This window comes from Seriola aureovittata, chromosome 24 (assembly GCF_021018895.1).
Source record: "Seriola aureovittata isolate HTS-2021-v1 ecotype China chromosome 24, ASM2101889v1, whole genome shotgun sequence".
NCBI lineage: Eukaryota > Metazoa > Chordata > Actinopteri > Carangiformes > Carangidae > Seriola > Seriola aureovittata.
This window is the reverse complement of record NC_079387.1, coordinates 2,543,083-2,559,412: the sequence shown is the minus strand read 5'-3', so window position 1 is coordinate 2,559,412 and position 16,330 is coordinate 2,543,083. Positions and strand designations below refer to the sequence as shown.

Sequence of the window (16,330 nt, the reverse complement as noted above, 5' to 3'; positions counted from 1 at the left end):
AAGCCCTGTGTGTTTTTAATTGAGCGTGAGATGTCGAGCACAACACCGACCGACGTTTGCGGGATTCATTGTTTCTGTGTGGAACTTTTCTTGTCGAGGACGCAAGTTTTAAGTTTGATAAAAGCCTGTTCTCATGGCACTGAGATCCATCCTGCGGCCTCCGCGGTGCAGGACAGTCTCCCCAACCATTCATCCACCCTGCCTGTCCTTGTACCAGGGCTCCGTCTACGGTTGACTAGCAGTCAGTCTCTCAAACAAGCCCTGACAGCCAGTGTCGCATTTCATTCCTCACGGACGATGCCTCTCGACAGAGAGGACACTCATGCAGGGCATTCTTACACTCAAACTCCCTCAGATATTGGCATCTATAATACTTTCTGCGGCTCCCGCTTCTGATTTTTTTGTGTGTTGTAACCGTGTTAGCTAATCCATGAGGTCATCACGCTGATGGCAGCTTGTACATGAGAGGCTGGAGAAGGAGCAGGAGTGTGTAGGAAAGAAGTTTATTTCTGAGAGACAAAGAACACAACCCGCCTACCACAGCGGCTCAGTTTGTACAGGTTAACTTGGCTCGAGCGCAGCGGCTCCACTCCATGTTGATCCATGCGCCTCTGACTTCTTTCCCTCCTCTGGAAAAGCTTTCTTTATATAGATCAGTTTTTGTGGACAAGTGCCCAGCAATGCATTCCAAGCAAAAAATGTGCTGTACGTTCACACAGAGCTATTACAGGAAGTTTATGTGTCTCTGTCTTAGTGGTGTTATGCTATATAGTCCAGCTTGAACTTACTGTTTGAGGTTTCACACCCCTAATTGGCGCTCAAGAATGCAGGCAACTGGGCTGTCGACACATCCTGGATAATGTTATGTATGTTGCCAGCTTGTTCCTGCAACTGTTTTAATGTCAGCAAAGCACCGAAGCTTGGCAGGATTTGAAGGAAATTTCAATTAAATGCAAAATGCAAAAAAAAAAAGTACAATACAATTGGCTACGACTTTGAATGTTAAAGTTTTACAGAGTGACTGCTGTTTCCTCACATCTTTAAACAATCTCATGTTCAATTTTCTCTCCATGAAGCGTGAGTTTTTGAAAATGCATGAGGGGAAAAATGAAATTCTGCCACTCACTGTGCAGTTTTTTACTTGTTTTTTTTTTTTATATTTCACTTGTCCATCAAAGCCAGAGCTATTTTAAAACTTAATAGCAGCCTGAATGATGCACTAGAAGCTGCAGTCGTTGTGAGGCTACTGGTCTCATTTTTTCGTACTCTGACCCGGGCCAATGGTGGGAAGAAACCGCTAATGAGCCTTAGCTGCTTCCTGAATGGGCCGGGGACCTCCTGTTAGCCTAGCGTAGCGGCTAAGCTACGTAGCGCTGAGACTTTATGATTTCCAGATGCTCAAGCTAAACAGCGAGATTGTTTTCTCCCCATCCTTTTTGCAAACAGCGGACTGGCAAGCGGTTGGAGGCTAATACATCGAGTGAAGTGTACTGGAGGAATGAATGAGCCTCATTGTTGAAGACCATGTATTGTCAGAACATGCAGACTCTAGATCAGGTTTCTCTATGCTTTTATGAACAATTTTTTTTCTCAATTGCATCTCAGTGTGAGTGTGTTTTTTAGCTTATCCATTAAGGGGGAAAAGGTCGGAATGTATTGTCATGGAAATAAGTCTCAAAGGATTCAGTGTAAATTGCTTCTCAGGGCCTGGAGCTTCCTAAGCTAAACCAGAGCATATCTTAACTGTGTTAGTGCACGCATGTTTCTGTGCACATGTGGATGCCTGTAACTGTCCATCTCTGTGCATGCGTGCATCTGCTTGTTAGAGGCCGATTTTGGATGAATGGGAAACCCCCCCCTTCCCCAAGTTCATAGGACCTTCACACACAGCAGCTCTGTAAAGCCAGTGTGAAACGCAGAAACAGATGGGCGGCGCGAATGTACCGATGGTACATCACGTTCCTGTAAGTCTCGTCTTTAACTGGACCTCGGGAACACAGCAGCTGACTGTGCGGAGTCGACCTCCTGGCCAGCTTCCAGGAAGGGGTTTTTACTGTGACTGCCACTGAATGTGTCTGAAGACGGGGGCTCACGAGCACATCCAGCAGCCCCTCTCAGACATGCAACAGACATGGGAAGATGAAGAGACATGCAATCCACCTATAAACTCTTTTTTTACCCTGGAAATGATTAGTTGAATACTAATCAATTAATTGTGCAGCTCATTTTTGAAGGCAAAGCACCAAAGTTCCTGGTTCTCTAATGTGCAGATTTATTATATATGCATATTATATAGATTAATTAAATAAGCTAAGGAATGTGGGAAACAGAGGTCACAGCATGATAATACAGTATTTTAAATAATTCTATATTTAATCATATGTATATATTTAATATTTTTTATAATCCCTCCAAATGAAAGAATAACATGAACTACAGCTGCAACGATTAATCGATTAGTGATGAACAAATAATCCTTTATGTTGTTTTTTCCAAGCAAAAATGTTTGATGGTTCCAGCTCCTCAACATGTTAGAATTTCCAGTTTTTCTCCAATCTGAAAATATAACAAATGAAGTACATATCAATCGAAAAATAAAAAAAAATGAATCATGGTCCGATTACTTGTTATAATTCAGTTGTTATAATTGCCAGTTACAGGCAGTAAATGCTTCTTGCGTCCTCATACTACCCTGTAGTGAGTCTCTCATTCACAAGTATCCTCCTCCCCGGACTGTATGTGTTGTTTTGAAGTGTTGACTGTTCCTACCGCCCCATTGGGACCATCAAGGGCCCCCCTCACCACGGCAACCCCTGCCATGGAAACCAGCCCCTCAAATGACCCTTTTGAGTACCAGTGTGTAGACCCTCTGTGTTACTCTGCCTTACTCTGTAGTAAGAGGAAACAGACAGGAGGCCGAAAAATGGCATTCACACATTTTTTCTTCTCTTTTCTCCATCTTGTTTCCTTCCCCTTTTTCCTTTCCTTTCCTTTCCTTTCCTTTCCTTTCCTTTCCTTTCCTTTCCTTTCCTTTTCTTTCTTTTCCTTTCGACCGGGGAATTCCCTGGTCAGAGGTTTATATTAGGGACTTGTTTGTTTGTTACTATTTGAAATCTACTGCTCTCGCAGCATTCAAGCAACCAAACCATATTGAGTCGATGCGCATGTATGACGTGCTGTCTCATGGAGGTGGGGTGGGAGACTTGACTGCCTCAGGTCACCTCATTAAATCAAAGAGCATAAATCTCTGGTAAAGAAAAAGGAGCCATTAGCTTTATTTTGGCGCATCCCCAGATGTTTGCGAATGGCCCCATGGGAAGAAAAGTGTTGTTCTCAGCCACAATGAGATTTGTGACAGGGTTTTTTTTTGTTTTTCCTCCAGGAGAGATTTGTGTTTGTGGGTGCTGTTGACCCACTGTGGCTGTGTCTTTTTACCTCTGACAATGGCCGGTGATAAACTGGTGATTAAAGCGAAGAACTTCAGCTCCCGGGGGGGCCCCCCCACATCTTTCTGTTTTCTCATGAGATGCAGTGCCAACCTCGGCCATGTTGGTGTTTACATAGAGTGAACTGTATGCAGATGCAGGAGCCTGTTGAAAATGTAGAAACTGTTAAGCCAAAAATATATGTAAATTATGTGGAATAAACATGTTATTGGAAACAAAGTGGAATAAATTCAAAAGGCTGACTATAAAAATCTGAGTAATGCTGTGTAAATATGTCAAAACAGCGAGGATCTGGTATTATTACGTGAGTCATGCCATCGTAGGTTGCCTTGCATTTATTCCGTGTTTCATATGGCGCATAACTGTGGCCCCAGTTTCCATGTAAACATTTATATTCAGCGTTCTTTGTGCATAGGTTTTAATGGATTGTACCAAAAATCTGTTCACTCTCTTGGCCTCTTAGGAACGGCAAACCTGTCCTCTGTGTTTTACCTCTGCATCTGAACTGTTTGACATTTTTCATGCACAAGTCTGGAAGACTGACGTTTTCCTGCGGCGAGAGGCAAAATCCTGCCGCGCTGTGCCGTGCGTCTGAACATTAGAAGATGTAATGTCGCAGGATATATATCTGCCTCGCTTCTACCATTTCCTCTTGTTTTCCTTGTGCGTGAGTTGTTGCTTCGCTGCAGGTCATTTCCTGTGTCAGGTAAGAAAACCACAAAGTGTGAAGTCACGGATGGAGGATTTTTCTTTTTTTTTTTTTCTGCTCATTCTTGATACCTGCATGTTTTTGCGACTATGTAGCTCAAGTCCAAACATCGCAGATGTGAGCTTCAAAGCTGCGTCAGTCACTGTGTGTCCTGATGTTATCTGTGCTGCTGTCATGTCTGCAGGAGCATTAAGCCTGATTACTATCTGCTACTACTGTACATGCAGGCGTCTTTTTGTGTTGCGCTTCATTTAGATTTTGCATGCCACTCCTAAGCACTGTGTGGAATACACAGAAATACATAGTGGCATACTCTAATTGGGGGTCTGTAATTAGCTGTTTCTTTTGCATGACTGTTTAAAGCCACCAGCTTTTCCCACTTCCTTTGTCTGCACGCCGTGGGTTGCCAATTATTGATTTTTGTCCTTCCCAAGCCGTCTTTTCCTCAGCTCACCTATCCCCTGTGGGGAAGCAGGAGGAGAAGAGAGGAGAGGGAGACCCCCCTTGGATCTGCATGCACACATTCAGATGCTAATCCCCCCCGCCATCTGCTTTCCACCTCAGGGAGAGGCTTGCACGTGATGCCTCCATGTCCGTGGCTGCTGCAGGGTAGCGAGGAAAATCCCTGAGCTCCTTGCGCCCTGAGGGGCTGCCAGGGTGATTGCCACCTTTGCACCCTAATCGCACCCCACCCCCCACCCCTCCTTGCCCGTCACCCTCTGTCTTGCCCCTCCACACAGGGGTCATCCTTAGAAGGAAACCAAAGAAGTTACCTCCTCTATCCAGGGGCAATGGACCGTAGCATAATAGACCTTGTGAATGACCCCTCACATCGCCTGGTCAAAGAGGCTTCCGGGCAGATGAGTTAATCACCACTGCTGCATCGTCGTGGGTGCTCAAAGCTGCCAGTCCCCCGGGCTGATCAAACCAAGCAGACGTGATTTACACGTAACTTGAGAATCGCTGGAGTTTAACTCCCACTTGTTTGAGTGGGAATGCTTTTGCAGGCTTTATTTTTTTCTTTTTGAGTGGCTGCACCTCAGCTGGTGTGTGTGTGTGTGTGTGTGTGTGTGTGTGTGTGTGTGTGTGTGTGTGTGTGTGTGTGTGTGTGTGTGTGTGGGATTGTGCTTGGATTTGCAGCTCCAACATGACATAATAGAGAGTATTTTGGCAGTCACAGCTGAAAGTTCCTCTCCATGCTCGTAGCCTGTATTTAGAGCTGAGGTCTTTCTTGAATATTATATGTCCTGTTCAGTGTCGGGTAGAACAGCTAACTGTCATGGATGAAGCCAAGGCGTGGCTGCAGTCTCATGAAGACATGAAGAGCTTTTTTGCTACTGAGGCCATAATATCAGGGCTTGTTAGATCTGTTTTTCTTATTTAATGAAAAGTGAACATTGTGGCGATACATGGTTTTCACAGAAGATGAGCAAGCAGTTGGAAATGAAGATGTTACTTCAAAGAACAATGATGCTCAGACACCTGAAAACCCAGTAAGCTAAAAAGTCACTCAAGAAAACCAACACTACTGCAGCTTTGGAAAATGTCCCACAAAGTTCACACACTATTTTGCCCCTTTCATTGCTTTTCCCAGCACAGATCATATGATACAATTCAGCAGAGAGCTGATACAAACAGGGAAGTCCCTCTCGCACCAGCCTTTATCTCTCCGTGTTCTCACCACTAATTCGGCGCAGCTTCAAACCAGGAGACGCAGAATGCATTTTATCTGCAGTGGCTCGTATGTTCTCGAGCCTAGCTATTTCCTGCGCTGGGCGGCGGCGTCCCGTCGACAGACGCGCGAGGCAGTCGTGATCTGAACCTCAAAGGCACAGAGCTGGAGACCGAAGACGCTTTTATCTGCATCCACATCTGAGTGATGAAAACACAAAAGCTCGGGTCTGGTCGAGCCAGCCCGTGCATCGTTCTCATCCACGTATGTGACTGCGGAGTGTTTGCATACTGTATGTGTGCGTCGGCTGGTGTAAAAGCCATAGTGACACTCAGTCAGTTGCATTTGAGACGGTGTCACTCTGCCGCGGAGCTGATGATGCACCGACACCGGAGCTGCTCGGTGTCTGCGTCTGACAGATGAGCTTACCTGCACTGGGACTCTAGTCTATCTGCCTATCGGGCACTCTGTCACTTTGACTGAGTCATCACTTTCACCTTGTATTAGCAATGAACTTTTGACCTTTTGATTCCACCCGCGTCCCTTTAGTTCAGCTACATTTTTCTACTATTTCCAGCTGTGTAGATGGTTTGCTTCAGCCCATTTGCCTGGACCTAGTGCTGACAATTAGCTGATTAATAGATTCTCAATAAACTAATTACATCTAGTTGAATTGTAGAGATGAAAAATGAAGGCAGTTTGAGATCTTAAATAAAGGTTTTGAACATCTATTGTGTTGCTAAGAGACAACTATGAAATCTTGGTTTTGCACTAATGTGTCTGGCGCTAATTTTTTCATCCATGTTATTGGATTTGCTAATAATGTTTCTCGTGTCTTTCTCAGTCAGAATTCAGAGGTAACAGGTAGTTGCAGGTTAATAAAAGCAGGTGATGAAACATAGTTTTCAATGCCCTCCGTGGCTTCGTGGTCTTGTAGTGCTTCTCATTTCCCACTTCATCTTCTCTCTGCCAATAAAGAGTTCCTGCCACTGCGGTGCTCTGGTCTTCCTTCCTCATTTAACTTTGTTTCCCCCGGCGGAGTCGTAGCCATAGCGACTCATCCCAGTGCCATGGAAACAAAAGAATCACTGCAGGCAGCAAATAACGGCAGCCTCCTGAACCCCCACAGAAACCTGTAGCCCACACAGCGTCCCCACCTGTGCAGTAAAAATACCGACTAGATTAAAGTGCGCAATCAGTCGACTTGATTGTCAGTATTGCTCCAGAAGCGCGTGGCCCTGGATGATAATCCTGACAAATCCGCCCTCACTGGGACTGAACTAGATCAATTCTCATGTAGCTAATGGCGAATCTGACTTGACAGAGGCCGCATAAGTAATCGGAGAGACGTTGTCCTGAGCTGCAGTTGGCTCCAAGCATGTGAGTGTGGAGTGAGTTAATGAAGGGGTGACCTCACCTTTTGAGTCTCTCAAGTGCAGGAAATCATTAAAGCGTCACCACACCAAACCCCCGTGCCAGTACATTAAACCTGGGATGCTGCTCGGCTCTATACTCCTCACAACTCCAGCTCCTCTTTGGTTAATGGAAACTGGCGAGTGCTTCCGAGGCAACAGACCCCTCCCCGCCGATCTCCCATAGCTGCCCGCTTCTGAGGCCTTAAGGGCCTGCTCATACATTATTGCCCCCCCCCTGCATGCCATCCAGGCTCTGCTCTCACTCTACCCACAATATTGCTGTATCACTTACACTAATAGCTCCGCACTTAGAGTACCTCAAGGTGAAAGCACTGCTGAGATGCTTCCTGTCGATGGAGGAAACATGCGGAGGGACTGCACATTTTAACCTCCGTGCTTGTTATTAAAATGCAGTTTAGAAGGCAGTCCGTTTGAGCTGATTGAATAATTATGTTGTCTCTACAACATAATCATCACTCATGCAGGAGCTGTCGACGCCTCTTGTGTTGCCTGCAGTGTTGTAGTGCATTTTTGAAAAAGGGACCATTCCAGTGTTTTTGCGAGTTGTAGCTGCTCAAGTACAAGCTACGTTTATTTGACATGAACATTTTCAAATGCACACTGCACAGTTTTTGCAGTTTTACATGTTGCCAGGTGACAATCTTGTCAACTTCCAATGTTTATTTTGATTAGGCCATATTTAGCTTAGCTTATTTTTAATCTACTGTAAAAAAAAAAGGAGGAAAAAAATGATAAAACAGCCACAAGTGATGTGATGAATGTGAACTGGTTGGTAGGAGAGGAAGTCTTTTACATGCCTGTGCCCATTGACCCAAGATCCATCCAGATTAATGCAGAATTACATGCGCACTTGTTCGGAATAGCACACCCACAACACTATAATTGTACAGGACGGTCAGCTCTGATGAAAACTGCACGTGATTTGTAGGAAAAGGAGCTAAACCACTTTCTCCTTTGAGATTAGTTTTGGTAGCAGTTGAAGATGTGTTTTCAATAAGAAGACAGATGTCAGACCATAACACTTTATTATTCATTTATCACGAGGGTGGTGCTTGTAGTTTTTCCCCATTCAGCGTAGCCAAAAAATCAACATCATCTCTATTCCCGAGCCTCCGACCATGACTCATTCTGTTTTTTGGGGAATGAGAGGAGGAGGAAGGAGGTGGAGGAGGTGGAGGAGGAGGGAAAAGTGTTGGCTCGGTTGTTTTGGATGCTTCACTGACAGGGCGGTTTTCCCGTGCGAGGCCCTGAATGACAGGGTTGCCCCATAAGACTTGACAGCTGTTGACTCCAACTCTGGGATGTGTTTGTCCGTATTTGTTTGTCATTTATTGGTGTTTACACTTGGCAGGACGGAGCTGCGTGTTTGCCTGCCCAGCTGGCGACCTGCCAGCCCAGGATGTGGCTCTTTGTTGACGTCCGTTTGCATGTTTTGCGCTCATTTCTCTACATTTGAATGCGTACTGTATATCTACGTGCCGTGCATCCATGTTTTGAATATCGCTAAGTGCGTGCACATTTGCAGGGCCAGTTGCGACATCTCCCTCTTCGCAGCAGTAAAAAAAGTGTGCAGCTGGGCCCCTCCGCCCCGGCCTGTCTCTGATGACTTCCAGAAACTTCCGCTCCTCCTCACTCGGGCCTCGGTGACACGTGTGTCCTGTCTCCTCCAAGCTCGAATGCCTCAGCAACTTTTACCAGGGTTTATCTTCTGCTTTCTCACACCTCGTCCCTGGAGAAACAACCCAACATCTGGGCTGAAATAGCATTTAATTAACCCTAAGTCCTGCTAATGCTCCAGTGTCATCTGTAGTGGTGTTTCCAACAGCTGGAAACTGTGAATCATTGAGGGTCATTTTTTATAGGTCTGGAGTTTTTATGTATGTTATATTGAGTCTTGAAGGAGTCTTGCTTATTCTTCCTCACATAAAGACAGAACAGCTTGTTAGAGGTATAGGATATGTACGGTTACGATCAGGCAGCTGAAATACTTGACTATAGTTAGGTTTTTAAAAAAAAAAAAAGAAAGCCAACAGTAACTGCTACTCTGTGACAGGACAGGAAATTTGAATTAAAGTCAAATAACCACAGTTCTCTGCTGTAGCCGTATTTGCTTATTTGCAAATGAAATATCTATCCAGTGTCTAATATTCACCAGAGTGTGCTGTGGCTGTTTTCATAAAGACGATCTCCAGCTGTGCTCCTCTGCTGGAGCTTCAGGCCTCTCGGCCCCGGCGTCTGACCACCGGTGCCCAGATCTCAGCGCTCCCTGTGTAGGTGCTAATTCAGAGCAGATGGCACGTGGATGGAGAAGGCTTAGACACAGGGACACAAATTACCGGCTACAAATTACAAGCATTTACCTTTTTTCGTGCTGTTCACCTGCCCTTTCAGTGATCCGCTGAAAGAAGACATTATTGGAGAAAGACTCGAAGCGAATATCAAGCGCTAAGGGGAGGCATGTTTTATTATTTTAGCACTGTTGTTCCATTGTTTTATTCTCATTTTTGATCTGGCGTGCCGTTTGTGTGGACTCTGTAGGCGTGAGTTGAGCATCTGCGACCTTTGGATTCCCTCTTGTGTTTGGTGAATCATTTGTTTGTTTTGAGGCGGGAAGGATCGAACCGTACAGCAGAGGACGACTAGTAACTGTAACGCGCGCTGAGGTCGTCTGCTCTTAGTGCCGAATGCTTAGTGTCACAAACTCAGTCACAACACGGTCAAATCTGAACACACAGACATGAATCACATGCGTACATTCAGTGTGATTTCCACTCTCAGGGGATATTATTATCTCGCAAATAACTGTCCACAGTGTCAGACATTGCAGACCCTTGTTGTACAATAATGACAAGTCCTCATTTAGATAATTGCTTTAATGTTTGCCAAGGAAAATGGAAAACATTTGCTAATTCCAGCTTCTTAAACATGAAGATGCCACTTTTCTCTGGTTTAGATAATGTGAATTAAATATCTTTGGGTTTGGTTTTTCTTGTTAGAGAAAATAAGAAATGAGAATGCGACACCTGAGCTCTGATTGTGTGATGTGCATTTTTTTTGTTGTTGCTATTTTAGACACTAAATGATCAATGTATGAATAGGGAAATGTAAATAATGCCTAGCTGTGGCCCGTTGCTGAACCCTTGTGCGCTGCTTTTCTGCATTTCCTACCCAGTGAAGTTTTTCCTGCAGTATAGAGAGGGCACTGTTCCCTGTGAGTGAAGAGCATGTTGTGATTTTTCCATGGATTAATATGGGATGTTGTAGCAGTAGCCTGTGTTTTGAGTTCAGCCCAGGGTGTAGGGACGACTTCAAAAGCCCTCGGCTACACCCTGTGGTTAGTGTAAAGGCAGGCACATGCGAGCTGGAGCACTCACACACACACACACACACACACACACACACACACACACACACACACACACACACACACACGCACATGCATGCACATAACCTGGCAGACAGTTAATATACACAGCATATAGTCTATATTGTAAGATGGGTGCACACACCCTCAGACAGGCACAGATTTATTTTGTCCATAAAAGCAGTTGACTGCGTTCTCACCCCTGCACTCCCCCCTCAGTCATAGCATCAGTCCCCTCCACTCCCCCCTTTCTCATGCTGTAAAACACTCACACACACACACACACACACACACACACACACACACACACACACACACACACACACACACATAGCCTCTTCACTTCCTGTCTCTTTCTTTCTTTCTTTCTTTATCCTCAAATCGCGTCTCTGTTTTAAACGGGCCTCTTGGAGGCATATTTCACATTTGAGGAATTTCCTGTGTTCTGCTTATATCAGAGAGGAATATCAGCCCAAGAGTAGCACACACACACACACACACACACACACACACACACACACACACACACACACACACACACAGGCCATCTTTAGCCAGTGAATATGGGAGAATGTGTGTGTTTGTGTGTGTATGCCTGCACACTGTATACATGCATATGTTTGTGAGTGATGAGACAATATGCCCCCCCCGCCCCCCCCGGGAGGCCATCTTCCTGGGCGGATTACATTCCATCCATCACTGTCATTACTTTATCCAGTGGTGGTCCAGCTGTTGCACAAGACGCACGCTGGACATTCCCATGATGCACATGTTACTGGTCGTGTTTTCAATTTGGCTATTGAATGGCAAACTGCTCATTGAGACGGTGTGACGCTCGCTCACTCTTGGCAAAACGAGCAGCCTGCTATTTGCTACTGGCAGCTGCAAAACAAGGAAAGCTGCATTTTCACAAGCCACTTATGGCCGTATGCGCCGAAGTGCCTCGATTCAGTCTCATCACTCGCAACTGCGGCGAGCGGCCGGGTCGGCGGCGGCGGCGCACGCTTGCTCGGGTAACTGAATAAACTGTTTCTGTCTCTCTGGAGAGTCATTTTTATATAAAGACATTCTCTGCCATTTATGAACACCCAAGTAATGTTCAGAAAAATTTGCAAATGGTGCACAGGAAGTGATTCATTTTATATTTATAGCAGCAGTTTCTTTGGAATAAATACAGCTGCAGTGCACGCAACAAAGCAATGACCACATGCCAGCTAAATTAGACTCTCTCCCTGAGTGACTGAAGACGTCATTGTCCGCTTAGCCATGGTATTATGTTATTTAAGCTGAACTGCGAGACCTCAGACTGCACACAAACATTCATGTTGCACATGAGTGAATTTACAGTTAGAAACGCTGATCCCTGCGTTTGGGACTGTGACATGACGGGCATGTTGTGCGGCTCTTGGACAAGGTGTGTGCGTCATGCTGTTGTGTCTATATGCAGAGGGCTCTGAGGGGATGGAGGAGGATCAGCTCCTGTGTCTGGTCTAGCAGCCCTGAGCAGACTCACCTTGGACCTCTGACATCTACATCCTGAAGCGGCTCCTGATCAAACAACAACAGGAGTAAATACCCTGACACAGTCGGAGGCAGAGATAGGCAACAGGTGCATTCAAGGCTCTGGGAAATGAAAAGAGCTTTAGGACAAAGAAGCTTCTCAAGTGAATCTAATTGATCTCATATGAAAAGAAATGACTTCTTGCAATAAACATAAATAACCTTCACTGATGAAATTATATGGATGATATATTGTTGACCTTGCTGCCTGAGCCTGAGACAGATGAGTGACTGCTAACCTTTGAACAGTCAGCCAGATCAGCGCGGATTTGGGTAATTAGATTTCCATGCTCATCAATCTCATTTACGATTTGTTTAAAGCAAACAACAAAAAACAAGCAGATGCCGCCGTATTTTCTGCCGCTTGGGGCCTAAAAGAAGCAGTTGTTGCTGGAGTTGGAAATCGGCCTCGCGCTGCAGGAAAGGGACTGCTCCTGTGATCCCAGTGACGCTGTAGTGGTGATCCTCAGCCATTAACAAGTGTCTGCCAGTAGGAGTGATTATGAGGTCCATGTCTGGGTGAAAGTATTAACCCGGCGCTGACTATAAGGCTCACAGTTGCAGCGGCAGTCAGGGTTGAAGAGTTTAAATGCAAACGTGTCATTGTTCCACATTAGGAGTAGTAATTAGATATTTACTTTCAAATTAATTTTATCTTTATTATCAGTTCAAGGGCCACTGCATCAATTTTATGCATGTAATCAGTTTGCTTCTGATGACGTCATTGTGATGTCATCAGGTTTGTCTTGAATTTGGGCATAAAAATTTGCTTGGAAAACTTTTATTTAGTTTTATAAACTGGGGGCATTGAGTTTACCAAACGGGGAGTGTTTAACTAAAGATACTTGGAGTTGCATTATGGGAGATTAGTGAAGGTTTTGGTATCTTGGCTTCTGCTGCTTTAATTATGATCATTCGTGCCGCTTCGGTTCATCAGTTCTTCAGATTGTTGTTGTGATTGTTTAGTCGATAAAACGCCAGGAGATGAACAGTTCAAAATCAAGAGAGAGACTCGGTCTGATGCCATGCTTATGCATTCAGGTGTATGTGTTGAGATTATCTTTCCCCGTTCCCCTTTGTCTCGACTTTCCTCAGCCACTGTGCTCTGAACCTTACTTTCAATCAGTATGTGCATTCACGTCGGCTGCTCTCTGCTCTGCCCTCTGGTACGGCGCATCAGTTCACATCATGCGGTGGCGTGCTGCAACAGAGGTGGACATCGCAGTTTATGATGACACCCCCCCCCCCCCCGTGTTCGATGATGCGGAACCGCTCCAAGCCACCGCTGCACTTAAGCACCTGCAAGAAAATTTGCCCGCTCAGTCAAACCCAGCTTGTGCTACTGCCGCAGTTTCAAAAGGCTTGAGTCATGCTTTCAAGGGGAGAAAAAAGAAAAAAAAAGGTCTGATGGGGGTGACAGCTTGGTCGACATCTTTTTTGGATATGATGATACATCCGCAAGTCTGGGATTCATAGGCTAAATGGATTCCAGTAACAGTCAGCACCTGTTTGTTTTGCTGCAGAAACACATGATGCTCAGATTGTTCTCCTTCACACTGCAGTCATTTGCTTTCGAGTGTAGCCTCTTGCTAAGGCTAATCCTGTGTGTATGTGTGTGTGTCTGAAACAGCAGGTGTGTCAGATACAAGTCAATAGAGGGTGATATTTAAAACTCTATTACACAGGCCTCATTGTTGTGCTTGTGGTTGATGGGTTAAGGTCTTTAAAACCGGAGTAAGAGATAATTGCAGGTCGTGATCATTGAGACGTTCGTCGTCTCTCCCAAACGTTGCCACTCCAGCCTTAGACGTTCTCCGACCAGCTGTGAAATCTCCCATCCAAATCTGGATGAAGGGGTCCAGGCAGATTACACCGAGGCTGCGATGATCCACTCGGCTAATCCTGATCATACCGAGTTGGCCGTGCCCCAATCTCACCGTTGGGGGAAGCGGGCAACAACCAGCTACACGCCCTTGCCCCCCCCCCCCCCCCCCCCCCCCCCCCCCCCCAGGACAGCAATGAGATTGACCTACCTTATAATTTGGGATCAGACGTGAAGGTTTTATTGTGACCCATGAGAATCCATCCTGTGATAACCATACGCACCCATTTGATTAAAATAAAGAGAGTTAATCTGATACATGAGAGATATAAATTTACTTGGTTTAATATGCTTTTTGAATTAGGAGTGATTTTGCTGATACTAGAGGGACAAAATGCTTTAAAATGACTAAACCGCACACACAAAGCAATCATACATTGACATTTAAAAAACACTTTGTCTTTGCTTTAGATATCCTTAAAACGCAGAGACTCTTGTGCCGCCTCTTTGCACCTGTTTAGCAAAGCAGTGTCTGTCGTTTAACTCTCCATATGTGCTGCTCAAACAGCAGGTTAAACGAAAATAATGTGTAATCTGGCGGGCAGCGAGTTCAGCCCGCCGCTGCGTCTGTTGACGGTTCGGTTTATGGCAGATTGGCGTTAGCGCGACAAGCATCTGCTTTCTGGCAGTGGAGGCTGAGGGGGGGAGATTAGATGTTAGCGGGCCACGCTAGCTGGCTCTGCATCTCCGGTCCAGGCCTCAGCCTCTAATCAGTGCTGGCAAAAGGCCTCCTTAAAAGGCGGCTGGCGTTGACAGGACTGTCTGCGCCTCTCCGAGCTTCGATTCCCTGCACAAGTCTCCCCCTTAACATGCCACCCAACCGTCCCTTTTTTTTTTTTACCTCCCTAAGCTTATCTCTCATCTCCTCTCTCTCTTTCCTCCTACCCAACAACAACAAGGTTCATCACGAGCATCGAACCCTCTCAGCAAATGTGCAAAATTGGAAATCATCTCGCAATTCAATTTGACGACAGAATCATTTTTCAGCTGCCACTTTCGATGTCTCATTTGCTTTCTTTAAATCTGATCCAGCCCCCTGATGCTGACATGTTGATTACAGTCTTCCTCCGATGGCTCTTTCTCTCTTCCCCCCCGCCCCCCGCCCCTGAAACACGACGGGCTAATGATGGGACTGAGAGAGGATGTGATGTGGGATGGAAGGAGCAGCGCTGGCTTGCTCATTTCCCTCTCCTCCTCTAATTTTTTAAGTGGTTTGGGAGCCATATGACTGTACCCTTTATGAATCAGCCTCACAACGACCTCAGTGGTCTCTCTGCGGTTTGGCGATCGTGTTGGGGAGTGTCTCTTGACATCAGTCTGGTCACGCTGGTTTGCTTTAGTAGCTTAATTTATTTGCTTCTTAAAGGATAGGTTCTGTGTCTCTGTTAATATAATACTAACATGGTGAATGTGCTGACAGACGCTAATATGCTCCACAGAGTTGAAGGGAACTACAGTGATTTGGTAATAAATGGGCGACACCTTTCACATACAAGTAGTCTTGTGATCCATTATTACAAAAGCTATTGATACATGTAGAGATATTGACTGATTCTCTCTCTGCTGTAACTTGGTAGGTTCAAATCAATGTATTCAGATAGATTTGAAAAAATGCGAACCTGCCCTTTAATGTGTTTGCATATCCAGTCAATCATTCACTCTTTTCATTCATCAGCTCAGCTCATCATTTCTCTATTTATCCACGACATCTCTGCGGGTTCTGGCGATGGATTGCTAAAGAGTGGGACGTTTTCGTGAGCCTCTGGACTATAAATATATTTCATTTCATGTGGTTTGAGGTTGGAGTAATGAGCAGGGAATTAGGCTTTCAGCAGTCAGCGCTTGGTGCTACCGGGCTGTATGCTTTTGCTCTGCTTGTCTGGACTCTGCAGTCTCTCTTTCTGCTTTTCTCAAACCCTCTTTTCCCCCCATCGCCCCCCCCCCTGCCTTTGTTTCAGTGCTGCTGCTGCAGTTGGCCATGCCTGCAAATGAGCACTGGGACACGGCAATTATTCAGCATGGGGCAAGCCCCGCACCCCTCACTTCATATACATACAGACTCAGGCTGCTCTCGCTGTCATGTTTAAATGTTTCATGCATTGATAATGTGAGGAAAAGAACAGAATTTTGTACGGGTGAGATAAACAGAGAGAAGAGAATGAAATATGCTTCTGGAAATTTTTTGGAGACAGTCTTTTATCTCTGAACTCAATTCCCTCAGGGATGGATGAGCTTCATATCCCTTTCAAACATGAATTAAT

At 45.4% G+C, this 16,330-nt stretch overlaps 1 protein-coding gene across 9 annotated transcripts in view; it reads left to right on the top strand.

The window, feature by feature from the left end:
* Nucleotides 1–16,330, top strand: part of LOC130165247 (microtubule-associated protein 2-like) — a 54,999-nt gene that overhangs the window by 3,440 nt on the left and 35,229 nt on the right. The gene's annotated exons all lie outside the window — the stretch shown is intronic.